This window comes from Canis lupus, chromosome 31 (genome assembly GCF_048164855.1).
Source record: "Canis lupus baileyi chromosome 31, mCanLup2.hap1, whole genome shotgun sequence".
Classification (NCBI taxonomy): domain Eukaryota; kingdom Metazoa; phylum Chordata; class Mammalia; order Carnivora; family Canidae; genus Canis; species Canis lupus.
The window spans coordinates 36880944-36899649 of NC_132868.1; the positions used below are offsets into that span (position 1 = coordinate 36880944).

At 44.0% G+C, this 18706-nt stretch overlaps 1 long non-coding RNA gene across 1 annotated transcript in view; it reads left to right on the forward strand.

Annotated features, from left to right (window-relative positions):
- The window catches only part of LOC140622460 (uncharacterized), a 35252-nt gene extending 16905 nt beyond the window's left edge, over window positions 1-18347 (forward strand). The window contains exon 3 of the long non-coding RNA XR_012022227.1: window positions 18054-18347. This is a non-coding gene — a long non-coding RNA (uncharacterized lncRNA). The remainder of the gene's footprint in view (window positions 1-18053) is intronic.
- Window positions 18348-18706: the final 359 nt, after the last annotated feature.

Sequence of the window (18706 nt, forward strand, 5' to 3'; positions counted from 1 at the left end):
CTCTATCCCTACACTCTGAAGAGTTTTGATCAGGAATGGATGCTGTATTTTGTCAAATGCTTTCTCTGCATCTCAACTCAGAATCTTAAACCCTGTAGCAAATCCTGTGTCTCTTTGCGTCCCTGAAAGTTACCCTTCCCCAAGATGCCACACTCTCACAGACTTCTAAATCCTTGTTGGCTGCTGCCACCTAGGGAATTAAAGTGAGTTCTCTTCCTTGGGCTGTTGGCTTGGGCCAGCTCCAGCACATGCATCCTCTTCAGTGTCTATCTCCTTAACGTTCAGCTCACCAATTAGCAGAACTATTCGTATCCTAGATATTCAAATAATACTATCTGACCCTTGTTGATGAACACATCCTTGTGTTTGTTCTTTGAAGTATTGTTAGGGAGCCATTTAAACTCTGGGGTTTAAAAATATTACTCCAGGAGTGTTGGCTGGTTGCTGAGATCCAGTTTGATGTCTGATTTTTCCCAAGATGCTGGTAAGAAGGGACTCATGTACTTCATCCCCAACATTGCAGAGAGAATACCAGACCAATTGACTCAGATTCAATGTGTCAAGACCAATGAACTCAAGTTCAAAGTTAGCCATACTTCCATGTTCCCTTGATCGCTCCTCACATCTTTGTTTTATAGCCAGATGCTAGTAGTTGACAACAAAATAGCCATTCACCCTCTCAATCTTGATTACTTGAAAGCATCCATTGAGCCAGAAACACTCATAAATTAGATCCCTAGGGATGAGCCCATCGACTGGTTATAGAAATGATGAAAGGGGCTTCTGACAAACAATAACAATCCAGGTTGGCTTCCTACGCAGATAAAATCAGACTCCAGGAATTTCCAATACAGGAACAGGATAAAAATGAAAATAATCACAGTTGATTATTTTTCTAAGCAGGGCAAGTTGGAAAGCCTCCTGTTTTAGCAAGTAAGCATTTTTTTGCCAGCTGCATCATTATACTATGCCACATAAAGATATAATTGTTCCCCTTTTTGCTATTATTTTGGGTTTTTAAAGGATCTTCTGAATAATCCTATATAGCCCTGCGTTTTTCTCCATAGACTTAATACTCCCGTATGCAAAGGATAGCACAGTAGTTTAAATACCTGGGCCACTAGACAGTTACACTTCAGTTCAAATCCTGGCTCGATCACTTGCATGGTGTATGGCCTTGTGCAAGTTTCTGAACACTCCCACATGTCAGGAGCCTCATCTCTACAATGGTGACAATGGTATCAATCAATGTCCCTGAGAGTTGCTCTGAGGACTGAGGGTAAGGAAAGCTTGGTGCTCAGCACATTGCTTGGCCTGCAGTAAGTGATCAGGAAAAGTCAAACATTATCATCACTTGCATAGCCATCGTCAATACAAAGATGTTAAAGAATAAGGAAGGCCTTGGAGACTAGCAAATGGAGAAGCTAGAGAAGAGGGAAGAAGATTTCAGGTAGTTCTGGAAAAGTAGATGAAAGCATTGAAGCCAGGACTGGAAAATAATGCTATTTTTTTAACTCAGAATGTCGAAGTTCAAACGCCAGATCTGTATGACCGTCAGAAGGTACTTCACTTCTCCGGTGTTTGCTTTCCCCTGTGTAAAATGGAAATAGTACTAGAGAGCCTGCAAATCAAATCAGAGTGAAGATTAAGTGACATAATGATACTGATGGGACCAAGCCCGATACTTGGCCCACAGGGAGCAAGCTTACCTTCTCTTGCCTTGACTCTCGACTCTTGACTCTCAACTCTCAGGGCCATTGCCCTTTGACCTACCCTGCCTGTAAGGATCACCTCCTGTAGACCAGGTGAGGGAGGTGAACCCTCATTGAGAATGCTCTCGGGAAATCTGGCTTCCTGCTTTCAATCTTTTTGTTTTAATCCCATAATCCCAAATATAGAGAAGGAGGCACTCAGAGGTTTTCTCTTAAGTATTTGAGAGAAGAGAGCAGGCTGTAGTGTCTGGGAGACCTGAGGCAGCAGGCCCAAGAGCATGAGGAGTACCAGCAAACTCTGGTACCAACCATGAGCCACATATTTGTGTAGGGGGCCAGGAAAGGATAGGGGATGGCAGGGGGTGGCGGGGAGGACCTGGGGGTACCTGTGATCAGTGTCCCTGGCTTGATGACTCCTCTCCTCTTAGCTTTTGGCAGCCTAAGCTGATATACCACTATTTATTTAAAGGCTCTCTGAAATATGGGCAGTATTTTCACTCCAGGTGTATTTTGAAAAGATGACTCGATTTGAATACAACATTTTTTTCCAAACTGAAGCAATATTTAGACAATGTGTTAACAACGTATTTAAGTCAGTGAGCATGTCTAATAATGTGCGTGCATGTGTGTGTGTGTGCACAGGTGCATAGGGCTCTCCTGCGTGACACACGACATGCTCACACAAATAAGTTAATTTTTTTTTAAAATGAAGTTATTTGTTTGGGACATCACACCCCAGAACTCTTCAGGAGCTGGTATAGAGGGACTGTTAGGTTTGTGAAGGTCAAGGCCAGGTCCATAGACACCCTATCAGTCCTTAAGTAATTAGGTATTTGACATCCCTCCCCCCCAAAACCACAACAGCTTCTAAATCCTACCCAAGTCCCCCAAGCCCCCCTAAAAGCTCCACCCTACAGCCATATCCCCGTAAGGTCCTTCCCTTACTCTTTGGAGGAGTGGGAGGCCACGCTCGCCCCCTGGTGGCTGACGGCTGGTAATTGCACTCCCAGGCCTTTCCTTCTTTGTTGATTGACAGTTTCTCACCAGACAGGCTGTGGCCAACCTCAAGGGTCAAATTCAAGGACACTTTTGGCCTGCAGAGTGGAGATTTGTGTGTGTGTGTGTTTTTTTTTAAAGATTGTACTTATTTATTCATAACAGACGCTGAGACAGAGGCTGAAACACAGGCAGAGGGAGAAGCAGGCTCCCTGCAGGGAGCCCAATGCAGGACTCCATCCCAAGACCCCGGGATCACGACCTGAGCCAAAGGCAGATGCTCAACCGCTGAGCCACCCAGGTGCCCTGCGGAGTGGAGATTTAGTCATATCTAGTGCAGAGCATAAAAGTCTTTGGGTCTGTGTAGCATACATTTTCTCTGTCTGGTGTATCTTCTTTAGAATTTCCCTTTTCCGCACAGCTGGTTATGTGAGAAGGGCTAGTAGCCTCTCTATGTTGTCACAACCCCCGTCTCGGATGTTCCCACTCCACAGACCTGTCCCGTCTCCCACTCTAACCTGTGGCTACAATCGAAGGCACGAATGAGGGAATTTGTCCCAGACGGTCAAAACCTTGGAATTCCAGGAGAGTCCTGGGTTTTAGTCCAGTTGCCAAAGTTCATTCCCATCTCTTAATTCAGATTTCCCAGAAATTCATCTTATCAATATTTTTATGGGGGCAGCCCTCGTGGCCCAGCGGTTTAGCGCCACCTTCGGCCTGGGGTGTGATCCTGGAGACCCGGGATCGAGTCCCACAGAGCCTGCTTCTCCCTCTGCCTGTCTCTGTCTCTCTCTTTGTCATGAATAAATAAATAAAATCTTTAAAAAGAAATACTTTTATGGGCCTTGAGTACAACTTCACCACCCCAAGAGAATAGCTCCTCCACCACTCGCCCAGAATATTTATGGAATCTGCTTGCTCAAGATACAGCCATGATTAAAGCCACACGGGAATTACCATAGGATGCAGGCATCTGTTTCCAGGGCCTTCACAGTTCTTGTACCTCCCACGACTCTAATGGCTATGGAACAATCCCTAGAGTAGGAGCTTCTGAGCCCTGAGGCTAGAATGTCATCATAAATCACTCTTCTTACCTCCTAGCACGGGACCTAATACATGTTATGGACTGAATTATGTCCCCTCACCAAATTCTATACTGAAGCCCTAACCCCCCGTGTGACTATTTGAGATAGAGCCTTCAGATAATTAAGACCAAATTAGGCCATGAGGATGGGACCCTAATCCAATAGGACTAGTGTCCTTGTAAGACGAGATACCAGAGTTCTTTCTCCTGCTTCATGAACATAGAGGAAGGGCCATGGGAAGACACAGAGGGAAGGCAGCCTTCTACCAGCCAGGCAGAGAGGCCTCGCGAGAACACAACCTTGCTGGAACTTTGATCTTGGACTTCTAACCTCTAGAACTATGAGAAAATACATTTCTGTTGTGTAAGCTGCCCAGTCTGTTATGGCAGCCTGTGCAGAGAGGAAAGCTCTTGGGGTGCCTGGGTGGCTCAGCTGGTTAAGCCTCTGACTTGATCTCGGCTCAGGTCGTGATCTCAGGGTCTTGAGATCGAGCACTACATCAGGCTCTCTACTGAGTGTGGAGCCAACTTAAGATTCTCTCTCTCCCTCTGCCCCAACCCCCCTAAATAAATTAATTTATTTTAAAAATTAAAAAAAAAGAAAAGAAAGAAAGGAAAGCTCTTGAACAAAACTCCTACGACTAGACCACAGCACAGTTCTGATCTCCACAGAAGGAGATAGGACAGAAATGAATGTGTATTTAGAACCGATACAAGGGGCAGCTCTGTTCCAGCTGCTTCTGCAAGAAATTCACCAGTTGTCTTCCAATCAAAGAAGCCCTCCAGGGTACCTGTGTGTATCCATCCAAACACCCATGGGTGAAGCATCTCCCCTGTGTTGTTTCCCCCCACTAGAACTTCCCCAGCTCTTGGCTGTCAGTGATTCCACGGGTCTATGAGCTTGAAATCAATGTTTCACTAGGTGAGATGAAATCAAGTGGCACAAAGCTCTCCGTGCCCCGCCCCCCACAACCCGTGTTGCCCCTGGACATCTACGTGAACGTCTGTAAGCACCGGAGGCAATGCTGCATTCCTCACGCCGCGTTGGGTTTTATGGCCTTTGTTCCATTTTGATCAACAAAATCTAGTGAGAAAACCAGGCTTCCTGTGAGGCAGGAGCCAAAACCAGTGTCAGGTTCTCACCCTGAACCTTATCTTCCCTTTAATAACAGATACCAGGCCACCTGCAAAAACATAGCCACAGTTACTGATGACTTTTTAGAAAATAAATATTCACAACGGCTTTGTGAGGGAGCAAAGGCCGTTGCCTCTGAACTTCAAGTGGCCATCGAGAATCTTCTCACCCTGGATCACAGAAGTCGTACACTTGGTAAGAGCAGAAAACCGTGCAGCCCCGCGTCCCAGGCAGGGCTCCTGGGGAACCTCCAGCCTTGGATCCTGAGTGCCACTTGCCAGTTACTCGATGCGAGGCCTTGAGTGAGCTACGTCACCTCTGCATGTCTCTGTTCCCTCATATCATATCTGGTGATGAGACTATCATAGTGAGGACTAAAGGAGTTGACACATAGAAAGCACTCCTGACAGTGCCTGGCCCAGGAGAAGTGTTCAGGAAGTGTTCAGTAGCAGCTGTCCTTCCAGCAGGAAGAGAAAAAAAGGGAGAGTGATTGGTTAAAAAGTATAGCCTTCTTTATAATTCTTGCAGGACTTTTCCCGCAGCTCACTTTCTTGGCTTATCGTCAAGACCTACACACGTATATCTGGAAAGTGCATGGATAGTACCTTAAAAGATGTTAACATTTTTCTTCCCCCTGTGTTTCATTCGGTTGGAGGCTTTTATCAAGCCAGGTAAGGGTGAAACTGGACAAAGAAGGAGGTATGTCTTTGGTGACTCAAGTCAAAGTTTGGTTTGTAAATCCTAGAGCAGGAAGGAAGCCCATGAATAAACAATAGATCCGGAACACTTGCAGGTGATGCAAGAGGCAGTTTGCCTGCTTCGGGGGAGCAAAGGATTCTCTGGGTAGAAACACAAAGAATTGCACTGAGAAGGGGCTCTGTGTTCTCCCCAGCCAGTCCCATGGAAGAGGGTACAAAACCCACAGGAGGGTCTGGGATATGCAAGGGGAGCTGAGGAGGGTGGTAGGTGGATGAAGCAACCCCAAATGCAGCATGGGGGATCCCCAGACAGCTGGAAATGAGATGGCCTCGCTGACTTCCCTATTTTCCGTGACGCTCATGGAGCAGCTATTTCCAGAAGCTTTGGACCAGTAAAGAGCCTCCAGCATCAGTCTGGTCAACCAACTCTCTTCAAGGCCAGGCGGGAACGAGGACACTTCAGCAAGGATAGTTGTTAGTGATGAATGTGAGACTTGCCGCCTTCCTTGCCTCCCTCATGATCCAGCACCACCACCAACCTTCCTGGAATTTGCCAAAAACACTGGATAGAGAAGCAGGGTCCTAAATGAGCTGAGCCCAGGACCGTCATACACGGGACTGCAGGTTGTTCATTGCTACACAACACCTTGCCCAGGGAGCAAGAAGAGGCCAAATTCTAGCTGGTGCTTTGCCATCGCACGCTGCTGCTGAAAGGGGCACTTTTTCCAACTGGCCCAGTGTTGCCAGAGGCTAGTGGCGGCTGGACTGAGCAAACCTTGATTGAACAGAGCTCCCTCTGAATGCACTGAAAAGTTTTCATCACAAGCAGATTGGGATTCAACGTAGAAACTAATTTGTAGTATATAAAAATAAAGTTACAGCTCTTGCACATCGGAATCTGTGGCCTAGGTTTTGTTACCTGTATATAGAGAAACATACAGAAACCCACTTCCCGCCCCAACCAAAACACACACACACACACACACACACACACACACACACAACCTCTAATTGTACCATAGTTAATGTGAAGGTATATTTTCTTTCCATCTTTTCTTGATGTAATTTTCCACAACCAATATCACACAGAATATGCTTTTTGGTATCATGCATTCTTTTAAAGATTTATTTATTTATTCATGAGAGACACAGGCAGAGGGAGAAGCAGGCTCCCCGCAGGGAGCTCGATGCAGGACTCGATCCCAGATCCTGGGATCATGACCTGAGCTGAAGGCAGACGCCCAACCGCTGAGCCGCCCAGGAGTCCCGCATTTTTCACTTACAGTTCCATCGCAGGGGAAATCACGTAGACCGCGGACCTCAAGCTTGTCTGCATGTTTAAAACACTAGGGGCTTCCCCAAGTGCCAGTCCCCAAGGCCATACCTGAGGCCAGTGGGATCAGAAACCCTATGCCACCAGATGCCCCATCACTAGCTCCAGGCACAAAGGTATTTAGAGTCAAGAAGTGTGAGGACTGAATCTTTGAGAACTCCTTACTCGAATCAGTGCTTTTGAAAAGTTAAAATGGTGTGACTCACCTGGAGGTGTTGTTAAAATGCAGATCCTGATTGAGTAGGGCGGGGTGGGACTTGAGGTTCTGTACCTGCACAGATGATCCCACTGGTCAGTGGCCCACATTCTGAGTATCACATGGGCTTCGAGGTTGGGAAGATGGAGAAGAACCAGAAAAAATCATTTCTATTTGGAGGATTTTCCCAAGTTGTTAAAAACTGTTCCTTAACTATTATTTTTAATAGTATTTCCGACAATGAATATGTCTTATTTTTTTCTTAACCATCCCCCTATGACTTGTCATTTAAATTGCTTTCAGCTTTGCTATTATAACCAATGCAGCAATGAACTCCTCTGTGCAGGCTTCTTTGTCACTGGCTTTTAAATGAGCCACGAACTGAGGAAAATGAGGAAGGTGGCAAAGAAGGCCCAGAGTGGCACAACCATCCAAGGCACAAGTTCCCTTCCAGTACGGCCAGGGTGACTGTCCTCAGGCAACTCGAGCGATGTTTCCTCGCCTCAGTTTTTCTCTGCTAAAAATGGGCTTTTTCTTTTCTTATATCCTTAGACTAAAAGGAGTGAAGAAAGTGACCTGTAAGTCACTGCTTCCTTCAGTGGAGCCACTGCGTTATGGGGTATTTGTCACAGCTCGGGGACCCATGGCTGAATGTGCAGATTGCAATCCCTGGCATCACCCTGCCCCAAAGCCTACGAGAGACAGGATGGCTGGTGCCACGGTAGTGAATAAACATTGGGATTTGGCCCACCCTTAGCTGTTTGGGTTTCAGTGCCAGGGGTAGGAGGTCTGAAAGACATGAAAAGAAACAGCTGAATTCCAAGACACTCCTTCAGATAAAGTTTCCTTTAAAACATTTGTACCATTCTTCATCAATATTTATAAAGCGATGACTAGATACAGCTACATTCCTCTTAGGCCAGGTCGAGAACACACCCATAATACCTGATCGAAACAGTTGTTGTTTGTGGGACAGCGGGACACTTCTACAGGCCAACTTCTTTGAAAATGAGGAAGCAGGCCGGCCCTGCACAGCAAAAAACTAAAATCAAAATTGGTTAGATGAGCACAAGGAAACAAACGCAATTTTTTTAAGGGTAGAAAAATCATGGATTCGGGGTTCTGGGTTTGATTTTTGATTGGCCTCTTGTTAGCAGAGATTGACAAGCAAGTTAATCAATCACTTGGAGCTCCAGTTTCTCCCTCATGAGGCATTATGGCGGTCATTGTGAAGGCAGAGAGAAATATAACTGTTCTAGAAGAAGTTGGCTGATCTCTCTGGCCTTTTAAGCAAACAGAATGTTAGCAAATACTTGCCGACATGTTGAAGATTGAGGCCTCTTAGGATTTCATACCATATTCTTGGTCCAATCCTTGAGAGGCACCAGGAAAGGCATCTAGCTCCCAAATGAGTCTGTCAGTAGATGCCACGTGGTACCTGGAATATTTAAACCACTCATCTTTTGGGTTATGGTTCTCAGCCATTGCTTCTGTTAGAACTGTCTGAGAAGAATGTTTAAAATGCCAATGGCGAGGCCCCACCGTCCACCAACCAAGGCCATGCTCTGGTATTGTTTACAGAGTTCCCAAATGATTCTGTCGTACAGCCTGAGCTCAGCACCACCTAGTTACAGACCTAAGACACTGATTGAAAATCTGGGGCTGGTAAAACCGCGCATCATTTTCTTTCCAACAACCCCAGTTTCAAGAAATGTATCACCTCAGTCAGTCCCTCTCAGTGTCCTGCAGGAAGGGACATGAACAGATCATTCTGGACATCCTGATGAGGCACAACAGAGAAACTCCTGGAGCACTAGGGGAGCTCTGGACCTCTATGAAGGGTCAGAGAGAGGAAGGGAGAGGCGATAGTGATAATACACTTGTCCATCATGACCAACTACCATTTACTGAGTCACCACTAGGTGCCAAGTACTGTATACCATGCATTTCACATTTTGTTCTTACACAGCTTACATGGAGGCTGGAGACAGGGTCCGAGGTAGTGGATATGGAGTAGGAAAACAGTGCAGATTTTCCAGAAACCGATTTGATCATATACATCAAGAGCCCTCAAAATGTTCAAATTCTTTGGCCAAAAGATTCCACTTGAAGGTGACAATACCATGAAAAGGGTCCCAAATGCAAGTGGTGCTTTTGTTCACAAAGACGACCATCGGCAGCATGGTTTATCTTAGTAAGAAGTTGGGAATTACCTAACTACCCAAAAACTGGTGGTGATTACATAAATATTGTTACCTTGTACACTGGAGTACAATGCGGCCATGTAAGGCTGTTTTCCTCTACGAACAAATTTTATGACAAGATAATTTTGTATCATAAAATATTGAGTAAAACCAAGTAAGACATAAAATGAAATCTACCATGTGATTCAAAATTCCAAATATAGCAAATGGCTATAAAATGTGTTACATTACAAAGTTGGTTGCCACTGGCAGAGCTCTGTTTGTACCCATAGCTCCTTCAGAGAGAGCGCTTCAAAAGGTTACAAGTATATTGCCAAAATGAACATTTTTCTTAAATTCAATTTGCCAACATAGAGTACAACACCCAGTGCGCATCCCATCATGTGCCCTCCTCAGTGTCCATCACCCAGTTACCCCATCCCTCTGCCCACCTCTCCTTCTGCAACCCTTTGTGTTTCCCAGAGTTAGGAGTCTCTCATGGTTTGTCTCCTTCTCTAATTTTTCCCACTCAGTTCCCCTCCTTTCCCTTATAATCCCTTTCACTATTTCTCATATTGCACATGAGAGAAACCACATGATAATTGTCTTTCTCCGATTGACTTATGGAAATCTTTTACAACAAACACTTAGATTGAGCATGCTGTGGCACTGCGGACATCATCCTGTTTGCGTTGCTGCACTAACGCCTGAGTGTGCATTCCCCTCTTCAAATAAACCCAGGCAGGGAGGCAGATGTAAATAGTTAGAGGAAATGGAAAACAAATGACAACTGATTTGTAATACAACCAAAATATTTGTTTCACAAGTTTTTCTCACTACTGGAATCAGGTTCTCTGTGGGTGTGAAAAGAAGAGGAGCTGAGAAGGAAGGGCAGCTTTGCAGAGGAGAAGACAAAAGGAAGTGGAGGACGTGGGGGGTGGGAAGCGAACAGAATCATGTTTCGGCTTGCGTGGGCATCCTGGAATGTGCATCCAGGCTGTTTTTATGACACTTAGATGATATACAATAATGATAGATATGACAATGAGACAATGAAGAGTATAATTACGACATATCACAAAATCGGATACTCCTGAAAAACTGAGGTTTTTCAATCTGGAAAGTAGGGTTCAATGAGAGCAGCAAAACTGAGATTATGGGAAGCTGAGCCTCCAAAAAAAAAATGCAAGAAGCTGATATTGTGTCAGTGTACTTGAAAGTAACACTGCTCTCCAAGTTTTCAGAGCCAGGCAGATGGTTTTTAGTCTAAAAACTAACCGGTTACATTAAACCGGGCTCCAGGGTCCTTTGAGAATACCAGTGTTCTTTAAAGAGTTCTTGTAATCCAGATGTTTAAATTCCTTGTCCAAACCTCTTTGATCGGGATAAAACCACCTGGGAACATATCAAAATGCAGCTTTCCTGTGAGGTTTTTCTCTCTCTTCATCACATCCGGGCTCCTATTAAGTCAGAGCCCTCCAGTGACTTGCCTCAGCATAATGGCCCCTTGATTCAAGGCAGATCAGTTGTACATTTCAATGTAGTTACAAAAGTTAACAAAAATTGCGTAAAGGATCCAACCCTCTTCTTCCCCATTGGGAAGCACCACTATTCTCCAGCCTTTGGGATCATCTTTGCCTTAATAGCCAAACAAAATAACTATAACTTTAAGAAAGCCAGTGCTTCCCACAAATTGTCTGGGAGCACTTACGTTATCCTGGTACCCACCTGTCAGCTCTCGTTCCAGACCTCCTCCTCTTCTGGTCTCATTCCCATCCCCTCTGCTCTCCTCATCACGGCTCTTATCAGCTGTGTCCTTTCCATGATCACTGTGTGCCCAACGCAGACACACTACCCCTTTCCTCATTCTCCAAGGCGATGCTGTTTTGTGTAATAGGCTTGTACTGAATATTTGGAGGTTACAGAGAAGAATCCTAGCACAGATTAAGGAATCACTGACACTGAGATACATCAGAGTTCTTAAATTTCCTTGGGCATCCTTTCCCAGCTTATTATAATAAGAACTAGAGAATGCATTGTGGACGAGTCAGAAGAGAGCCATCATCGCTACTGGCAGACCAAGTCTGTGTCCCAAATCAATCCCAGGACCCACATGGCCCAGATTCACGTGCTATTACATTCAAAGAAACAGTTTAGGAGCAAAAAGACACTTCAATCTGTAATTGCATCTGCTGAAGGACATGAAAGGCATTTGGCCCATGGCCCACTGAACACTTCTACCCTCTTCCACTCCTGCTCTCAGCTCCTCAGGTTATTCTGGAACCCCCCACTCTCCAAAGCTCCTTGCTCTCTTGCTCTCTATTCTCCTCCATGACTCTTCTCAGTGCCCAGCCTAAGTGGAGTCTTAATCCATCTCCCTTTAACACTTTATTGGGTACATCCGTTCAGCTTCTCAGGCTTCTTTTAGTCTTGGTTTTGTCTTAATTCCAGGATTTAGCACAATTGAAAAGAACCTAGGAGTTAACCATCAAGCAAGGATCTTCACCCATTGAGAAGCTAGGAAGGGGAAGAGGAGCAGGGATGTTAAAAAGGAGGAGAAATCTGAAAATGCATACATTGGTCATTCCTATCCCCACTGGGCATTAATATTTTTCTCTGCTACAGTTTAGCAGGCCAACCCCCCCTTAGGAGGTTAGGACCATAATAATGGCCTGTCAGGAAGGCATTATCAGGACTGCCCTTCTAGTAGTAGCGAGCCAATAGGAGAGAGGTTCTCGGAGTTTGGTCCCTGAGCCAGCAGCATCAGCACTGCCTGGGAATTTGTTAGAAATGCAGTCCTTCAGACCCCACTGCAAACCCACTGAGTCAGACACTCTGGGGTGGAGCCCAGCACTGTTCCAACAAGCCCTCCACATGATTCTGAAGCAGCTAAGTTTGAAAGTAAACTTTCTTTCCTAGCCTGGACCTCTCCAGGCCAAGGAGCTCACCGGACTTGATTCTAGTCCCGGCTCTACCTCTTTCTAGCTCCGTGACCTCCAGCAAACCACATACCTCCCCAAGCCTGACGGACCACATTGGGCTTTCTGCTGCAGAGTGTCGGGGCTCTTTGCCCTGTCAAAGGCTGGCCCCCAAAGGATTATCTTTCTTGGTTCCCACCCATGAAGCCTACTCTCTTTTCTCTCTTCCTCTCTTTGGGGACCTGCCAAATTTGCTATCTCCTTTGGGGTGCTTCTTCCCCAAGTTTGGGGACCATTTTAATAACAGTAGCAATACAATATAATAACAATTCCAAATCCTTTGTGATACTGACATTGAAATGACAGTTCCAGAATCCACTTGGTCACCTTATTCTTGACCAATAGTGGGATCAAATTTGCTTCCCCAATACAAACATGCTCCCTGAAAATCATCATCCTTGAATATGGGGTAAAGTACTTTGACCAAACACAGAAGTTCTGTTAGGTATATGGCTCACCTTTAGCTAGAACAGGACCCCAGCAAGGGGTTAAAACCAAAAGTCAAAACAGTGCTGCAATTTTAAATTTCTCTCTCTCAGCTCATGGCTTCCCAATCTCTCCTTCCCTCCAGCAAGCTCCTAATTATTATGGATTGGAGTCCCCAGTGGCAATTTCTTTCATTTTTAAGTCATTTTAAACTTGCTCTAGGGACACCTGGATGGCTCAGAGGTTGAGTGGCTGCCTTTGGCTCAGGGCATGATCCTGGAATCCGGTATCAAATCCCACGTTGGGCTCCCTGCATGGAGCCTGCTTCTCCCTCTGCCTGTGTCTCTGCCTCTCTCTGTGTGTCTCTCATGAATGAATAAATAAATAAAATCTTAAAAATAAATAAAGAAATTTGCTCTAGAAGCTCTGTCACTGGGGAGTGCAGCCTTAATACTTTGCCCCATAGTACTCAACCAGAAGGTTTTGGTCAACTGGAGGATTGCTGCTGCCTAGTCTCTGAATTCTCTGGACTCTGGGCTTTTTCAGGAGAAGGTGGCAAATAACCCTGGTTGAAGTGGGGCACATCCTCACATGCAGCATAAGTCAGAAGCCACAAAGGGAGAATAAGAGAGCAGTTCCAGCAAGCCAAGAGCTACACTTGGTACCAACCTGCACACATGCTGGAAAGAAGAGAGGTAGGAAATAGAAACCATCTCCACACCCTGGAAATGTGCTTACAGTCTCCAGAAGAAACTTTCTGGCTACTTAACCAAATGCCTCTCAAATATTAATGTGCCTATGAATCACCTGAGGATCTTATTAAGATGTACCTTTGATGAGGCAGGTCTGGGCGGGCCTGAGATTCTGATATTTCTAACCAGCTCCCTGGGGATGCTGATCCTACTGGGGTGTAGATCACACTTCAAGTAGCAAGAACCTAACTCCTCCATTTGTGAAGTCCTTTGCTAAGAGAAGGCACTGTAAAAACACAGGAGATTCATTAGCTGGGAGTAATAGTAAGCATTTCTGCTGAGTGTTATCATCAGCAGAGTGTAAGTGCTGGAGCGCCTGGGTGGCTCAGTCGCTTGAGCATCTGACTCTTGGTTTTGGCTTAGGCCATGATCTTGGGGTCCTGAGATCAGGCCCCAAGTTGGGATCCATACTCACCATGGAATCTTCTTGGGATTCTCTCCTCCTCGTTCCCTCTGCCCCTCCCCCATTCACATGTGCTTGCTCTCTGTTTCTCTCTCTCCCCCCCATAAATAAATAAATAAATAAATAAATAAATAAATAAATAAATAAATAAAATCTTTAAAAAAATACTATCTGGTTCAGAGTCTGATGTCACCTTTTTCAGAAAACACGTATTTTAAGTAGTATAAATGTGCTGTTGCTGTGTGTCAATGTGCATTTTATTTCTATTTTTTTCAAGCTAAGTTTTTGGTTAAATACAAAACTAATTCTAAGGAGAATAATATAGGGAGACAAGTGTTACTCCTAGCGAGGGAAGTGGTTCAGTAGGTAGATCATGGGTTCAGTACCAGATGATTGAGATTCCCAGCCTTTAGTAGGCTATTTTCCGAAACAGCACTTTGGCCAGTGCTTCTCATACTTGTTTGAAAGGTTGAGTGCTTGGAAATCACAGTGCTCCCTACAAAACACAATGGGTGAAATATTCATATGTACCTTACAGAATGATATGATACAATTTTACTGACAGAAAATATGGCTCTAATACACGGACACGGCATAAAATAACAGCCTGCCCTGAGTCCTTTTGGAAACGAGCCTCAGTGTCATTACTAGTAAGATGAGGGTAATCACACTACCTCACAGGAGACCTTTGATCCTTCAGGTGGAACCCAAAAGATGCTGGAGATCTTTGCTTCTGGTGCTTCTGTAGTGCTCACCATAAGGCACGCTAGGACTTCCACTGCTACTGGCTACCATTTATTTAGCATCCACCATATACCAGATCCTGAGGGCCTTGCAAATAACTCATTGAATTCGACAACAGCTCCACTAGGTATTTTATTACTTCTGTGTTATAGATGAGGGAAATAAAAATGGTTCTCAGCTACTTCTCCCTTGCTAGAAATTTGCTTTCTTCACCAAGAAATTAACACGTGGCTTTTGATCAAGCAAGTCTCCAAGGCAGCATTAACCCTTTCTGAGCCAAAGTCCCTTTGACCATCCATTGGAAAACATGAACCACCTTCCCAGAAAAAAATGAACATAAGCAAATAGACCATCTTGCACTTGACTTCAGGGTCCCAAGCAAAGAACTTCTATCCTACAGAGTTTAGGAGGACAAAGAGGGCTTTTACAGGCTCCGCACTGAACATGACCTGCTATTCCAAGCACTGATCTGAAATGTTTTCCTTAGCCATTTTCCTGATCATTTTATTTTTCAAATATTTATATTGATAAAAGATTAAACAAGTCCTAAATGTCAAAAATGTTTCTTGGCACCAGAGTGCCTATAGAGTTTCCAATATTTTTTTTTAGGCACCGGTCATCAAAGAGACTATCTTTTATTAGTAGACAACATCAGTTGAGATTAGTGAATGTCCAGAGAATGCTTGTTTCTCTTTCTCTTGGTATCTAAATGAAACAAGATACTTAAAGCATAACAACATTATTGCTCTCTCCTGTTTTTTTTTTTTTTTTTTTTTTTGACATAAGAAGAGACTTGAGCTATCGACAAAAAATGCAGACGGGGAAAAACACACAGAGTTTGGTGGTTTCTAGAACTTCCAAATATGAAATAAAATGAATCAGGAGGAGGCGAAGGAGGAAAGACAGAGATCAGAAATCTATACTCAGAGTGATTTGAAATTGACCTTTGTGGTGCATCTTGCAGAGCCACAGTTCTCAAAGTGTGCCTTCTAGACCAGCAGTGGCAGCATCACCAGGAACCTGTTAAAAATGCAAATTCTCAGCCTTCACTTTGGGCCTGGGGAGACAGGAACTTGAGAGATGACACCCCCGGCTGTCTGCTTTGGACAAGCCCTCATGGTGCTTCTGACTCATGCTAAAATCTGAGAACTGCTGGGGTGCACAGACTTTCTCTGACAGAAGTGACCTCCCTGCTGGTCCTAAATCAAACCATGGACTCTAATGAACAGGGAAGATGAAGAGCCCGATGGTGAAGAGACCAGTGTTTACTGAGCAACAACTCCATGTCAGGCACTGATTATGGTCTCATTTCATGTCAAATCTTAAGAATGCTTACTCTTACCTCCATTTTCAAGATCCTTTCTAAGAGAGAGATTCCAAGAGATAACGTAACCCCTCCAACCTACAGACCTACGAAGTTGTAGGCTCACGGCAGGAAATTTGAAAAGTATAAGAAGTTATAAAGAATATAGGAATACCCACAACTCCACTCAATTCAGTGTACTTCCACGTAGTATTTTCTTCCTATATAAGACCCGTCTGGATTTAAAGGATACTGTGTGGTCTCTAACTGAGTTCGGATTCCAGAGAAGGTTCTTTTCTCTGAGATCTGAAAATCCAGGAACCCAAGCCTTAGCCCTCAGTTTTGTCCTGTTCCCCCTCTAAAAGCAGATCCTCCAGAACCTTTAATTCTCCCTCCATTCCCATGTTTGATGTAAGAGCTTAGTGAACTAAACAAGCGAGATACAATAAGTGCTGAAACTGACCTAAAATGAAGTGGGAGCTAAGACCCTCCAAGATGGAGCAAAAATGGACTTTAAGCCAGATGTAAAACACGCTATTTATGCTCAGTTCCTTAGAAAAAGGATGGAGGCTTGCTCTAAGACCTGTGCATCTTTGCCGGGGGAGAGGGGGGCGGGGTTGAGAGAACCGCTGTTTCTGGCACCCACTGCAAATATCTGTCCGGGGCAGGACATCATGGTCTCTGCACCACGAGCCAGGCATTGTGCACCAGAGTCAGGGAATGGAAGTCATCAAAATTCTGGACGGCATATTGTGATGTTTGGATGGTTCTCTATTTAACCCCCTGTGGAGGCTGGTGTGTGTCTATTTCATGCCAGACTCAGAGAAAATAGTAAAAATAAAAGACAGGAGGCTTGGTCTTATAGATGTTGTTTTCATAAAGTGTTTGTTTTCCTTGCTGTTAAGACCACTTGTCCAAGTGAATCATTTCGAGTTGTGTTTGATTAAAGTACCTCCAAAAAAAAAAAAAAAAAACAAATGTTTTTAGAATATAAGGTTGTGGTAGCCCAAACATAATGAGGAGAGAGAGAGAGAGAGAGAGAGAGAGAGAGAGAGAGAGAAAGAAAGAAAAAAAGAAAGAAAGAAAGAAAGAAAGAAAGAAAGAAAGAAAGAAAGAAAAGGAAAATAAAGGAAAGCTTAGCTCTTTCGCCTGTCACTGATTCTATGAAACCCAGAAATAATTGCTGTTCCCTGAAGCCACAAGTCCTTAGTTTTCTCCTAACATAAAATGAAAAGGAAGATAACCTGCAAAGATTTTACATAGCCGAGGGGCACCTGGGTGGCTCAGTTGGTTAAGTGTCTGACTCTTGATCTCAGCTCAGGTCTTGATCTCAGGGTCATGGGTTCAAGCCCTGCATTGGTCTCCATGCTGGGCCTGGAGCCTACTTAAAATAAGAAAAAGAAAAGATTTTATATGACAGAGATTTATCATATTTAGCCTGTGGATAATTGAAATGATAATTAATAATTACGTCAGAAGAATGCCTTTTAGTCCCCGGGAATCTTTATGATGTGCACTGAGACAGTTTGGGATAAAGGAAGGAAGTAGGTTCTAAGAAGAATACCACCCTCATGAAAGTTAAGGAGTAACACAAGATATTCACATATGAGAGAGAAGTTCTCACGTATTTTACTTTCCTGCTTTCAAATAGTCAACGCATTCATGTAGTTCAAATTCAAACAGTACCAAAGGACAGAGAAAAAGAATCTTTACACATCCCTGTTCATCACTCCCCAGTGTGCCTCTCCAGGGTTTCACAGGAGCCACCAGAGTCTTTTGTGTTCTGTCAGAGGGGTAGTATGCATAAACCAGGAACACACCTAATTCTTACACCCCATTTTCTAATGCAAATAGGAACATGGTGTTCGACACATATTCCATGCCTTGTTTTTACACTTGTTTTACACTTAGACTAAAAACGTCTCCTGATTATGTCTTCATTTAAGTATATAAACGACCTTTCCATATATGATCTCTACCTTAAAATCATGCCCCAAAAGAGGTTCCTCCTGTCTGTGCCTGTTTTGTCCCTTATTTTATGGTTTTTCTTTGCTTTTTTAAAAATTCTAACCCTTCCTCCTTTTCCTCTTACATTTCATCTGGCTTAAAGGAGCATCAGATTTTTGTGCTGCAGTGACCCTCGGCTTCTAAGAAGTCTGGTGATGGCACCTCTGAAGAACATTCCTGAGGCTAGAACTTGAACCTTTCTGGAGAGACAGATATATAACAAGATGTAAGGAAAAAGGAGTAGGGACAGAAGAAACGGACCCAAGATTAAAGACAAAGGTAATGTGAAAGAGCTAACATTTGGGATACTTATATCTCTAATATATTCATCATTGATTATGATTTGAGTGACTGAAACAGTAAAAGCTATTTATCTATGAGAGGAGACCAGTAATGTGCAGAGGTGGTTAGTAGCCAACATAGCGGAGGAGGGATTACGCTGGGTAAGCAGATGGAAGTGCGCACAACAGGCTATGGAGATCCACATCATCTCTACAGATGTGAATATAAATTGATATATTTCTACGGCCAATTTGGAAAGAAAATATCAAAAAGATTAAAAATGTACACACCCTATTAAATTGTTTAGAAACCACTATTATTTTAAGAAAACAAGGATAAACAAATTTATCACATTACTCAAAACAGCAAAAAGATAGAAACACAAGGGATTAATGAGTAAATCATGGTGCGTCCATAAGCTGAAATACTATCAGCTATGACATACGTTTACAGGCATGAGAAAATGTTCTCCAT